Raw genomic sequence first — 12,612 nt, forward strand, 5'->3', positions numbered from 1 at the left:
TACCAGATTCAGCTGTGCAGCCCCCATACAGTTGCTGCTAGAATATCTCCCAGGTATTCCTGTCTTCTGCACATGCCGAATCCTAATATTCCTATGGAAAGGCAGTTTATCGTTGGACTGCATGAATGTGATTTTGTGTGCGCATGCACAGGACACTTTCAGACTAACCGAAAAGAACTTCCAATGGCATCTTTGGATCTGCCAGTATCAAGATGGTGGGGAGCCATTTCAAGAATCAGAATACAGTTATTCTTTGTATGCCCTAATACACAGCAAAGCATTAAAGTGTCAAAATAAAATGGAATTATGTGCATCAATGTAATGAAAGCTCTGTTTTAGGTTTTTAATTTTTGAGTGTTAAATTGCCCATTTGTTGAAATGAATGTACACTGGGAAACGTACAGTGTTACTAAGCCCAGGACCCTGCATTCACTATATCTGGTCTTCCACAGTACACAGAATATGGAACTGCAATTATTGTAGTAAATATAAACTGCTAAATACCTTTTCTCATCAGCAGTATATAGCAGTCTTGTGACTTCTATGAGTGTCTGGTTAAAGTTTGTAGGAGGAGTTTCCATTCTCCTCTGACTGTCCTATGAAGCTGCAAGACCCCTGGCCCTCTGGCTAGACAGTGCTGATTTGCCCTGTGCTGATCACATGAAGATTTGTTTTTTAGCAATACACACCAAACTGGTGCCTCCATGGGTCTTTTCTAAGGGAAGGATCATAGAAGTGGAAGAAGGGGAGGATCATAGAAGAGAGGATCGAACAGCCTTGCGGAGGATCAACCCCTTAGGTTCCACAGTGAGTATAACAAGCATGCTTTACTGCAGACTGATTTTTGTATTGTTGGTTTAATAACACTTTAAGACATGATGAGCAATATCAAATAGCTATAAAACTAGCAGTCAGACTCGGGCTTGCCACGCTGCAGCCAGAGACAAAGTTACTTACCTTGTCCCTGGATTCAGCGATGCCGCCGCGCTGTGTGAGCGAGCGGGACCTCGCTCGATTCACACAGTGTCCTCCTGTGCCGCCGATCTCCGTTCCCTGCGATGTTACGACGCACGGGGGCGGAGAACGGCGCCAAATTCAAAAAGGTAAACAAACACATTACATACAGTATACTGTAATCTTATAGATTACAGTACTGTATGTAAAAAATACACACACCCCCCTTGTCCCTAGTGGTCTGCCCAGTGCCCTACATGTACTTTTATATAATAAAAACTGTTCTTTCTGACTGCAAACTGTAGATTGTCCAAAAGTGTCCCTTTATGTCAAAAATGGTTTTAGAGCAGCTAAAAAAACAGCGATAATAAATTATAATCACTTGCAGAATTGTGCGATAGTGATTTGTGGGGAAATTCGTCATAAAAATTTTTAAGTGAGTTATTCCTAAGAATTACAGGCCTACAGTATAAAACGCCAAATTTCCTTGCAAATAATGGTACCGCTTTCAGCACCTTTTTTCTGAAATAATCATACCGCCAGGGAGGTTAATACCCAACATATCACGCTTCAAAATTGCGCCCGCTCATGAACTTACCCTTAAAAATCTCCATAGGCGACGTTTTAAAAATTCTACAGTTTGCATGTTTAGAGTTACAGAGGAGGTCTAGGACTAGAATTATTGCTCTTGCTCTACCGATCGCGGCGTTACCTCATGTGTGTGGTTTGAACACCGTTTTCATATGCGGACGAACCTCGCGTATGCGTTCGCTTTTGCACGCAAGCTGGGCGGGGCGGTGGCCCGTGTAAAAACATTTTTTTTTAATTTATTTTACCTTTTATTTTAAATTTTTACACTCTTCTTTTTTTTTTTTTTTTTTATATGTGTCACTTTTATTCCTTTTACAAGGAATGTAAACATCCCTTATAATAGAAAAAAAGCATGACAAGAGCTCTTAAATATGAGATCTGGGCTCAAATAGACCTCAGATCTCATAGGTTTTGACGCCGCTTCCGCCCTGCAATGGTATGGAGACGTGCAAAAAATTATATATGGGATATACTGCGCTGTGCAATAAGTCAACACAAAAATTAGCTGCCAACACAGCTGAGACAAAGCAAAAACGGGTGAATATGAAAAAGTGTAGCGCTTATTTTTGTAAAAAAGTCAGTTAACAACATATATCAAATGTTGTAAACATGCATATATGAAATCTTAACCACTTACCCCCCGGACCATATTGCTGCCCAAAGACCAGAGTACTTTTTGCGATTCGGGACTGCGTCGCTTTAACAGACAATTGCGCGGTCGTGCGACGTGGCTCCCAAACAAAATTGGCGTCCTTTTTTTCCCACAAATAGAGCTTTCTTTTGGTGGTATTTGATCACCTCTGCGTTTTTTTTTTTTGCGCTATAAACAAAAATAGAACGACAATTTTGAAAAAAATGAATATTTTTTACTTTTTGCTGTAATAAATATCCCCCAAAAATATATAAAAAAACATTTTTTTCCCTCAGTTTAGGCCGATACGTATTCTTCTACATATTTTTCGTAAAAAAAAATCGCAATAAGCGTTTATTGATTGGTTTGCGCAAAAGTTATAGCGTTTACAAAATAGGGGGTATTTTTATGGCATTTTTATTAATATTTTTTTTTACTAGTAATGGCGGCGATCAGCGATTTTTTTTCGGTATTGCGACATTATGGCGGACACTTCGGACATTTTTGACACATTTTTGGGACCATTTGCATTTTTATAGCGATCAGTGCTATAAAAATGCATTGGATTACTATAAAAATGCCACTGGCAGTGAAGGGGTTAACACTAGGGGGCGGGGAAGGGGTTAAGTATGCCTGGGTGTGTTCTTACTGTGGGGGGGGGGGTGGCCTCACTAGGGGAAACACTGATCCTCGGTTCATACATTGTATGAACCGAAGATCAGCATTTCCCCTGCTGACAGGAACGAGAGCTGTGTGTTTACACACACAGCTCCCGTTCCCCGCTCTGTACCGAGCGATCGCGTGTGCCCGGCGGCGATCGCGCCCGCCGGGCACACGCACGGGAGTCGGGGGCGAGCGGGGGGCGCGCGCGCCTCCGGCGGCGCGCGCCCCTAGTGGCGGCTAATAGACAGGACGTCATATTACGTGCTCTCGCCTAGGAGAGCCACCTTGTGGACGTATTTCGGCAGTGCGCGGTCGGCAAGTGGTTAATTTCAGTGACACCAAGTGACTGATCCATGAAAAAAAAAAATATATATGTAACAAATAAATCAGAACGAAGCAGTCCTCTATTGTGACCATATATAAATAACAGACCAAGGGCCAGATCCACAGTCAGCGGCGCATATTACCGCCGGGCGTAGCGTATCTAAGATACACTACGCCGCCGTAACTTACTGTTTTTTTTTCAAATCCTCAAAGATTCCGCGCCGTAAGTTACGGCTGCGTAGTGTATCTTTGGCGGCGTAAGGGCGCGCAATTCAAATCGCTGTGATGGGGGCGTGTTTTATGTAAAAATGTTGTGACCCGACGAAAACAAAGTTTTTTTAAACTGCGCATGCGCCGTCCGTGGGGGTATCCCAGTGCGCATGCTCGAAATTAAACCGGAACAAGCCAATGCTTACGACGGTGACGTCATTCTACGCAAATCCCTATTCGCGAACAACTAACGCTAACGACGTAAAAAAATTCAAATTTCGATGCGGGAACGACGGCCATACTTAACATTGAGTACGCCACCATATAGCAGCTTTAACTATACGCCGGAAAAAGCCGAACGCAAACGACGTAAAAAAAGCGCCGCCCGGACGTACGTTCGTGGATCGCCGTATCTAGCTAATTTGCATACTCGACGCGGAATTCGATGGAAACGCCACCTAGCGGCCAGCGTAAAATTACACCTACGATCTGACGGCGTACTAGGACGTACGCCTGTCGAATCGATCACTCATTCCGTCGTATCTTGTTTTGTGGATACAAAACAAAGATACAACGCGGGAACTTTAAAATTACGCGGCGTATCAATATATACGCCGGCGTAATTTCTTTGTGGATCTGCCCCCAAAAGTGTAGAAAAAACTGCAAGGCTGAAATGAAGAGTCTCACATGGATATGACCCTCTCTGTGAAAGTATAGAGACACCACTACCGATGTAAGGAGGAGGCTTACCAGATGGTATAGACTTGGTGAGGTGTATACCACCCAAGTCAAAACAGGCTTATATAATCATGATATGCCTATGATGTTCTTCCAAATGTGAGTGTTAATATTTTAATATTTTTTAATAAATACTACCTTGTACGGCATCGCACGATGTGAGTTTTTTTCCCCATTACGCATGCTATGGGGTAACCGTATCTCTGGCTCCAACAAGACTACATGTATTTACACTTCCTGGTGTTTACGGGAATTTGCTGTGCTTACTGATTTGCGGATTCAGGACCAGCTGGATACATCTTGATTATATAAGCCTGTTTTGACTTGGGTGGTATACACTTCACCAAGTCAAAACCATCAGGTAAGCCTCCTCCTTACATTGGTGGTGGTGTCTCTATCCTTTCACAGAGAGGGTCGTATCCATGTGGGGCTCTTCATTTCAGCCTTGCAGTTTTTTGTACACTTTTGGACTGTTATTTGTGTGTGGTCACAATAGAGGACTGCTTCGTTCAAATTTATTTGTTACACATATATATTTTTTTTCACGGATCACACTCAGTAACTTGGTGTCACTGAAATTAAGATTTCATATATATGCATGTTTGCAACATTTGATATATGTTGTTAACTGACTTTTTTTTACAAAAATAAGCACTACACTTTTTCATATTCAATGGTATGGAGACGGTTTGGGCCATCTTCCTCTCACTCGTCTCCATACCTAACAGCAGAGAGGACCCGATCGCCTCCACCGCTGCCAACGGCTCCGGTAAGCATCGGAGGGCACCGGAGAGCGGTGGGGGGGCCCTTCTCATGCCACTGATAAAAGTGATCTCATAGCGAATCCACCACAGGGACCACTATTATCGGAAAAACCAGACCGCCCGCTGAAGAAGAGGATACCAGGGTTATGGCAGCTAGCCAAAGATATCCCTCTTCAAACAGCCGACGTATATCGGCATGCGGTGGTACGCAAGTGGTTAAACTAATATTTGATGTGAGATTTTATTTGCTTGATATGTCAAATGTTGTTTCAGCTATAGGATTTCTCTAGTAGCTAGCTGTACGTAAGATGCCATCAGCACTTTTGCTAAACAATTGCTGAGAGAAAATCAATAACCTGATAAAACCATATAGATATTATTATTTTCAGTTAATCTGAACTGGACTGGTTTCAGATGAACTTATTGGCTCCATGCCACCCACAATATAGCAATGCAGGCTTCTCTCTAGGAGTCTCTCTAATAGTTTTGGCAATCGTTTGAACCTGTTCATTATCACACAACATGATTTTTCATCTCTGTGCCGTGGGCAGCTGTCTGACTGCCTGTCATTTTTAGTGAGACTTTTTCTAGCTATAGACCTCTATTGAAGTACAGAAAAGCCCAATCACTATTCCGTATTACAGATCAGTAATGATTAAAGTGGAACTAAAGTTTTCATCATGGAGGGTGGGCTTTGGTTATAATGTGCAAGTATGCAGCAGGCTAACCTCGCAAAGTCCTTAGACATGTGCACACTGAAATATTTTGTTTCGGAATTTCGTTTTCGTTCAAAAAATAAATGTATTTAGTTACTCCTGAAATTCATTTTTATTTATTTTGTTTCGTTAAAAAAAATCGTCCAAAATCCAAATTAATTAAGGTCGAATCTGTCATTAAAGCGTATGGTGTCTGTCGAATGTTAATAAGATTTGACAGAGCAGCTAAACTGTACGACGCCGTAATCGTGCATTTCCGGTCGAATGTTCCGCCTATAAGCTATAGAAGAATTCTAATGTTGTATGATTAGTAATAATTATATTTATAAATTATTGTTACTAGTTAACCAACATTCAAATTCTTCTATAGCCTATGGGCCGAGCATTTGACTGGAAATGTATGATTGCGACGTCATACAGTTTAGCTGCTCTGTCTAATCTTCTTAGAACTTTCGACAGACACCATAAGCCTTCAATGACAGATTTGACGTTTGTATGTTTTTCGCTGCTTCGTCGAAACTTCTTCGAATGGTCTACCCCAACACTGTCTCTATACTATCGAATCTTTTCGTTACAATATTATTTTATTATTTGATATAGATATTACAGGGGTTTACCTATACACAACAGATTATATATATATATATATATATATATATATATATGCAGACCATCAACATATATTAACAGCATACAACGAATATTCTTACATATCTTCAATACATATAATCTCTGTACCGGAAAAAGACAAAAGAAAGAGAAAAATAATCTTTTCTCTCTATGTCAAATCTTTTCTCTCTATGTAGAATAATCTTGGACTAATAGAGTTAAGGTTAGGCACATTCGACCACAGGTTCGACAGACACAGATTGCTATTGTCAGCGTCTTGTCGAATCTCCTATCTATATCGAACTGTTGAAGCAACGAAAACGAAAATAAAGCATTTTTTTATGTTGGATCTTTTGGATTTTGGATTCTACATGTTCGTTTTCGTTTGTTAAAATGATAATGAAAATACCTGAAATTCGGACAAAAATTTATTCGGACAAAAATGTCTAGTCCACACTCCCTGTCGGTGTTGGCACTTCCGTCTTCTTCTAGTTTTGTTCCTCCAGGTCTAGAGTCTTTGAACATCTTGATTGGCTGGACCAGGATGTTATAGCTCTAGTGTATGTGCACAGGAGTTACTTTATCCCAGCACCTGACATTTTAACACCTGGAATTAAGTATACTGAACTGAACATGCACAGCTATCAGTGTACAATTTGTAAAAATGGGAAGACATTTTATGGAAAAAAAGACATATAAGGTTTCTTCTACCATCCATAATATCTAGCAATTTGATCTTTTACAAATTTAGTTCTGCTTTAACTTGAACTTGTGCACTTTGCTGTGTACTGTATACTTGCTGAGAACATGCTGATGTTGTGGCCACAATTAATACATTGACTCCTACTCAATGATCTAAATCACTTGATCATGATAACTTGACAAATTCCCATTATTACAATATTGCTTTGTCGTAAAAATCTCTAGGCCTTACTCTCTATGGTATAGGTTGAGGAGTCCCAGGGATTCCCCATAAACCCGGAGTCTCCAATGAAAAAATGTGGGCAGGGAGGACTATACCGGTACTCTATGTAAAGGTTCAGAAACCTAAGTAAATTTAAGAAAATGTTTATTCTCATATAGACATTAAGACAGAAATAAATAACATTTACATCACATTAAAACCATTACATACAAAACAAACTTGACCACAATCAGGTCACTGGTCAAAGCCCCAGTGGCCTAATGGATAAGGCACTGGCCTCCTAAGCCAGGGATTGTGGGTTCGAGTCCCATCTGGGGTGCTTGAGATCTTAGAGGACTTCCGTTTCCGGGACGGTGGTGTGAGCATGGAGGAGTGAACACGCGTTAGCGAGGAGAGCCTGAAGTCCAGGGTGCGCTGAAGCAGGAGAGCGGCAGATCAGAGATCCGAGACCCCTCTCCCCCCACGGAGAGCCACTGTGAGTAGGGGAAGAGAGCGGCACTTAACAGAGGTCCCTGACAGCTGATGTCACGGCGGCGAGGAAAGAGCCAAGGAGGACGTGCAGGAGGTGTCCAAGCCCCCAGCCACTCGTACATCACTCGTTATATGACAGTGAGAAGGGGGGCTGAACAACAGGAGGACGCCGGGGGAAGCAGCGCTCTGAGGAGGGAATCACTGACCGAGAGGTCCCTTAAAGCTGCAGCAGTAACTTTGAGCACATCTATACCTGTCTCCGCGGCGGTAGAAGGACAACAGCTGATCGCTGGTGGGGGGTGTGTTGTCCCCTCAGGACCTGTCCTTATCCCGGTCGCTGCAGTAGACAAAGCTCTGAACGTCATAGGAGACCGGGACCGTGCGGGGGAGATTGAAAGACCACCAGCGGAGGAGCAGACGGAGGTGGAAATAGATTCAACGGCTTGGAATAGAGGTACTTCACCATTTTCTGCTGCGACAAGGTCAGTGGGGCCGGGAATTGATGACAAAGTAGCGGGGGATGTGACTGTGGGATCCAGTGAGCAAACAAGGACACTATTTACACTGGCTGGAATGTCTGCACCCTTCATACCCCCTGCCCTCCCTTCATCTTTAACCCAGAGAGAGAAGAGTGTACTAAGTGGTGCTATACTAAGTACTAAGGGGAGTGAACATCTATCAGATGAGCTTAAGCAGCCTAGCACACAGAGCACACAAAGTATGTGGGACACAGGGAATGCATCTGAACCAGAGCTGATACCAGACATGCGACAGTTAAGCAGGCTTATCCAGGCTCTCCCATCCAAAGACGACATCCAGAAAATGTTAATGTCAATGACGAGTACCCTGAAAGAAGAGTTGGAAGAGATCCGGGTGAAAGTGGGGGTGGGGGAGCAAAAAGTGGGCATACTGGAGGAGCAACAAGTGGTCGTGGACTATAGACTGGGTGTGCTAGAGGAGAAGTGTGAGAAACAGCAGCAGCAGTTGGTAAGATTGCAATTAAACGCAGAGGAGGCAGACAACAGAAGCAGGAGGAATAATCTGCGAATAAAAGGAATACCAGAAAGCTTTGAGGGGGGGGCGTTAAGGGAAGCGGCTTTGGCCATTTTCAATAAAATTTAAAAAAAAAGCCCAGACTCCCCCCTTGAATTAGACAGGGTCCATAAGGTCCCTACAACACGGAACCCAGACCAGACCAACCCTCGCGATGTGTTATGCAGGATTCACTTTTTTAGAGAAAAATAAGAAATTCTTAGGGAAGCGTGGAAAGAAGGAACGGTGATGTGGGAGGGGTCGAATATACAGATATTCCCGGATTTGTGCTGGCAAACCAAAGCCCGACGGCGGATGTTAAGACCCCTACTAGAGCACATACGTGGTCAAGGAGCCATATATAGATGGGGGTTTCCACTGGCTGTCAACGGAATGAATGAAGGAAGGAAACTTAATTTAAGAGAACCTTCCCAGCTCCCAGCGCTAATCGAATTTCTGGGGTCCAGCACCAATTGTAGTCTCTAACTGCTAGATCTGCGGCCGCGCAGCTGAAAGAAGGACAGTAGATGAAGGGGGGTGGGTAAGGGAAGGACAGAAGGGGTAAGATCGCAGGCGGACCATAGAGAATTGGGGGAACCCCCCCCCCTTTTTTGTAGAGAGAGAGAGAGAAAGAGGAGAAGGAGAAACCGAGGAGAATGATACTTTTTTTTCTCTCCCTCCCCCTTTTTTTTTTTGGAGGTCTTTTTTTTATTTTTTTTTGTGTTTTTCTTTTTGGGATTACCAGACTTGGACTAGGGAATGATGATAATATTTCTCTGGTGAAGGATATAATTTAAGAGAGGCAATTCTCTGGGTGGGCTGGGCTGGACCCCACCTCTCAAATGTGTATGGATTTATGGATGCTTCCTTCTCCCTGGGACTGGTTTATTATGGCCCTATGGCCCTATTAGGGGTACAGTTAAATGAAATAGGAGGATCTAAAAATATAGGAGGGTTGGTAGGCTAGCACTCCTAGACCTGCTCATGGGGTAGGAGGGATAGGGGTGGGGGGTGGGGGGGGGGGGTCTTACTAATTCATTAATTCACAAACGTCACTACGTCACTACCTCTAGATCCGATGGATTAAGGATCAGAGAAGATATGAGATAAGCTACACAAAGGTATACAGGGAGTACTATTAAGGGTAAATAGGGGTGTGTGGAAGTTGAGAATCTGGGGAAGGGAAGGGAAGGGAAGGGAATGGGGGGGTTCTCTCTTTTTTTTTTTTTGGGGGGGGGGTCTTTTTTTTTTTTTTTGGTAAATATCTGATGGAATTTTCAGTAATATTTGTAATATTTTTGGGGATACAGTTAAGAGGGTGGGGGGGGGGGGCAAGTGGGGTCACGATAAAATATTGATATATTGACACATGGACACTAAAGGTCAAACAGGCCATGACACCTATTTAGAAGTATGACACAGGGGAGAGGGGTAAGGGTAGAGGGTATTGGGGGAGGTATAGGGAGAGGTAAGGGGAGGTAGGGAGAGCGGGGTCTGGAGGTAACGGGGGCCTAATAAGAGGATCTAATGGGAAAATTGGAAGAGAGAACAAAGAAGAGTTGGGACAGGAAAAGATGGAAATGATGGCGGGAGGGGGGGAAGTAAAATATAAGGAGTAACATGCTAACATGCTAACAGATTAAAGAAGTGGAAGAGAGAGAGCTGGGAGGGAGGGGGGAGCTCAGAAGGAGGCCTGTAGGTTTTTTTTTTTTTGTTTTTTGGGGGGGTGGAAAGGGGAAGAAGAGAATAGACCTCTAACTGGTTAGACCGTGAGGACAGAGATTTTTATGTCTAAATAGGTTTATGTATGTCCTATATATTTTTATGTTGGATTATGTTTAATGTTTTAAGGTCTATAGGGAGAGGGGGGGTACCCCCATCTTGTGTGCAGAGTTTATAGTAGACATGAAATGGGGGGGGGGAGGGGAAAGGGATCTTATGTGTGAATTCAGGGAGGCGCCACCCGGACCTATAGTAAGGCTTGATTCTCCTCGGTGCTCACACACCTTAGCCCACTAAAGCGGTCTCTCCTCCGTGTGGAGGGAAGTCGGAGACGCTCATATATATTTTTTTTTTTATTTATTTATTTATTTATTTATTTATTTTTTTGATTTGTCCTCTCTGGGATCCTAGGGGAATCAACCGGATTGGAGGACTAAGGAGACTTTTTTTTTTTTTTTTTTTTTTTTTTTTTTTTTTTTTTTTCTTTCTCTCCCTCTCTTCCTCCTCCTCGCCTCCCTATTTTTTCCCTTCTCTCCGGGGGGGATTCTCTTGCCCACCGCCCCTTTTATCTACTTATTGGGCCCCTTTGATACCTCTACTGGTGTCCCAAAGAGCCACGTGACTGAGACCCCAAATGGCAAGGATTAATCTGATGTCTTATAATGTGAAAGGGCTAAATAACCCTGAGAAAAGATCTAAATGCTAGCAGAATTATGGAGACTAAAGACACATATTGTTTTTCTCCAAGAGACCATTTCAAGAAAAATAAAAGTCCAAAAATTGGGTAATTATAGATTTCCAACTATATACCAGAGTTCCTCATCGACAACAAAGACAAAGGGGGTTGCAATCATGTTAGCAAAGACGACTTCATGGAAAGAAATAAAGGTATCCAGGACGAGGAAGGACGCCTACTTATAGTAAAAGGCTATCTAAACGATCAGAAAGTAACTTTGGTTAATGTTTATATGCCTAATGAAGGACAGATTGTAGCGTTGGAGAAATATATTAATTTAATACAGCTGAATGCAGAGGGTATGATTATTTTTGCAGGGGATTTGAATATGGCCTGGATCCTATCCTAGATACATCGAAAGGAACATCGCATATTTCATATAGCAAATTAAGTAAAGCAAAGAGCCTGATACAGGAGATACAGGTAGTAGACAGTTGGAGGACCAGCACACTCAGGAGAGGGACTACACTTTCTTCTCAGCTAAACATAAAAACATACTCGCGAATAGACTATATATTCGTATCACAAAATTTTTTACAGAATATAGTCGAGGCTTCCATTGGGTCATTCACAATCTCTGAATCATTCACCGACAAACTGCACACTAGAATGGGGAGAACCTGTAGCACGCGAGTGGCACTGGAAAATAAACGAATCTCTCCTTAAAGACCCAGAGTATGAGGGAAAGATAGTCCAGGAAATGGAGGGGTTCTTTTCGGACAATGAGGTGGGAGAGGTTTCCCCAAGCTGCATTTGGGAAACACATAAATGTTTCATGAGAGGGATTTAATCCTCAATGGGAACACGACGGAAAAGTTAGGATAGGAATAAGGATGGAAACATTACTGAGAGAAATTCGAAAATTGGAAAGGGTACTTAAAAGTCACTGGCAATCCAGATTGAGGAGAAGTTGAGGCAGGCGCGAGATGAATTGGAATTTGCTACTAACAGACAATGCAAAAACCTCATTAAGAAGATGTAAACGTGCCTTCTATGATACGGTAATAAGCCTAGTAGGATGCTAGCGAGGGATTAAGAGAAACGAGGACCCCAAAACCGCATAGAAGGTATCAAAACAGGGGATAGGATAGTGAAATCATCACCAGAAATTGCAAAAGTATTTAAAAACTATTATACGAAGTTATACCAACTAAAAGAAGAGCTGGACACAGGAAAGACTAGTGGGCAGGAGAAAGGATAAAGGAATACATTGAGAAGTCAGGAATGCCGAAATTAGCAGAGGAAGAAATTGGGAGAAGTATGGAAGGGCGATTTACAGCTGAGGAATTTACAAACACCTCAAAATTGTTAAAACCAGGTAAAGCTCCCGGTCCTGATGGGTTCACTCTTTTCTACTATAAAACCTATGCAGAAAAAACTTATGCCAAGATTTTTAAAGGCATATACGCGATAAGAGAAGGACAGGGGATTCCGGAGGAAGCTCTTTTGGCACATATAGCGGTTATACCTAAGGAGGGAAAAGATTTAACACTATGCTCGAATTATCGTCCTATATCGCTTCTAAA

The 12,612-nt window shown here is 42.6% G+C and overlaps 1 non-coding gene across 1 annotated transcript; it reads left to right on the forward strand.

The window, feature by feature from the left end:
- Positions 1 to 7,371: 7,371 nt before the first annotated feature.
- Positions 7,372 to 7,444, forward strand: TRNAR-CCU. Its single transcript has one exon. It is a non-coding gene; the product is annotated as a tRNA-Arg (tRNA).
- Positions 7,445 to 12,612: the final 5,168 nt, after the last annotated feature.

Source organism: Rana temporaria, chromosome 9 (assembly GCF_905171775.1).
Source record: "Rana temporaria chromosome 9, aRanTem1.1, whole genome shotgun sequence".
Lineage (NCBI taxonomy): Eukaryota > Metazoa > Chordata > Amphibia > Anura > Ranidae > Rana > Rana temporaria.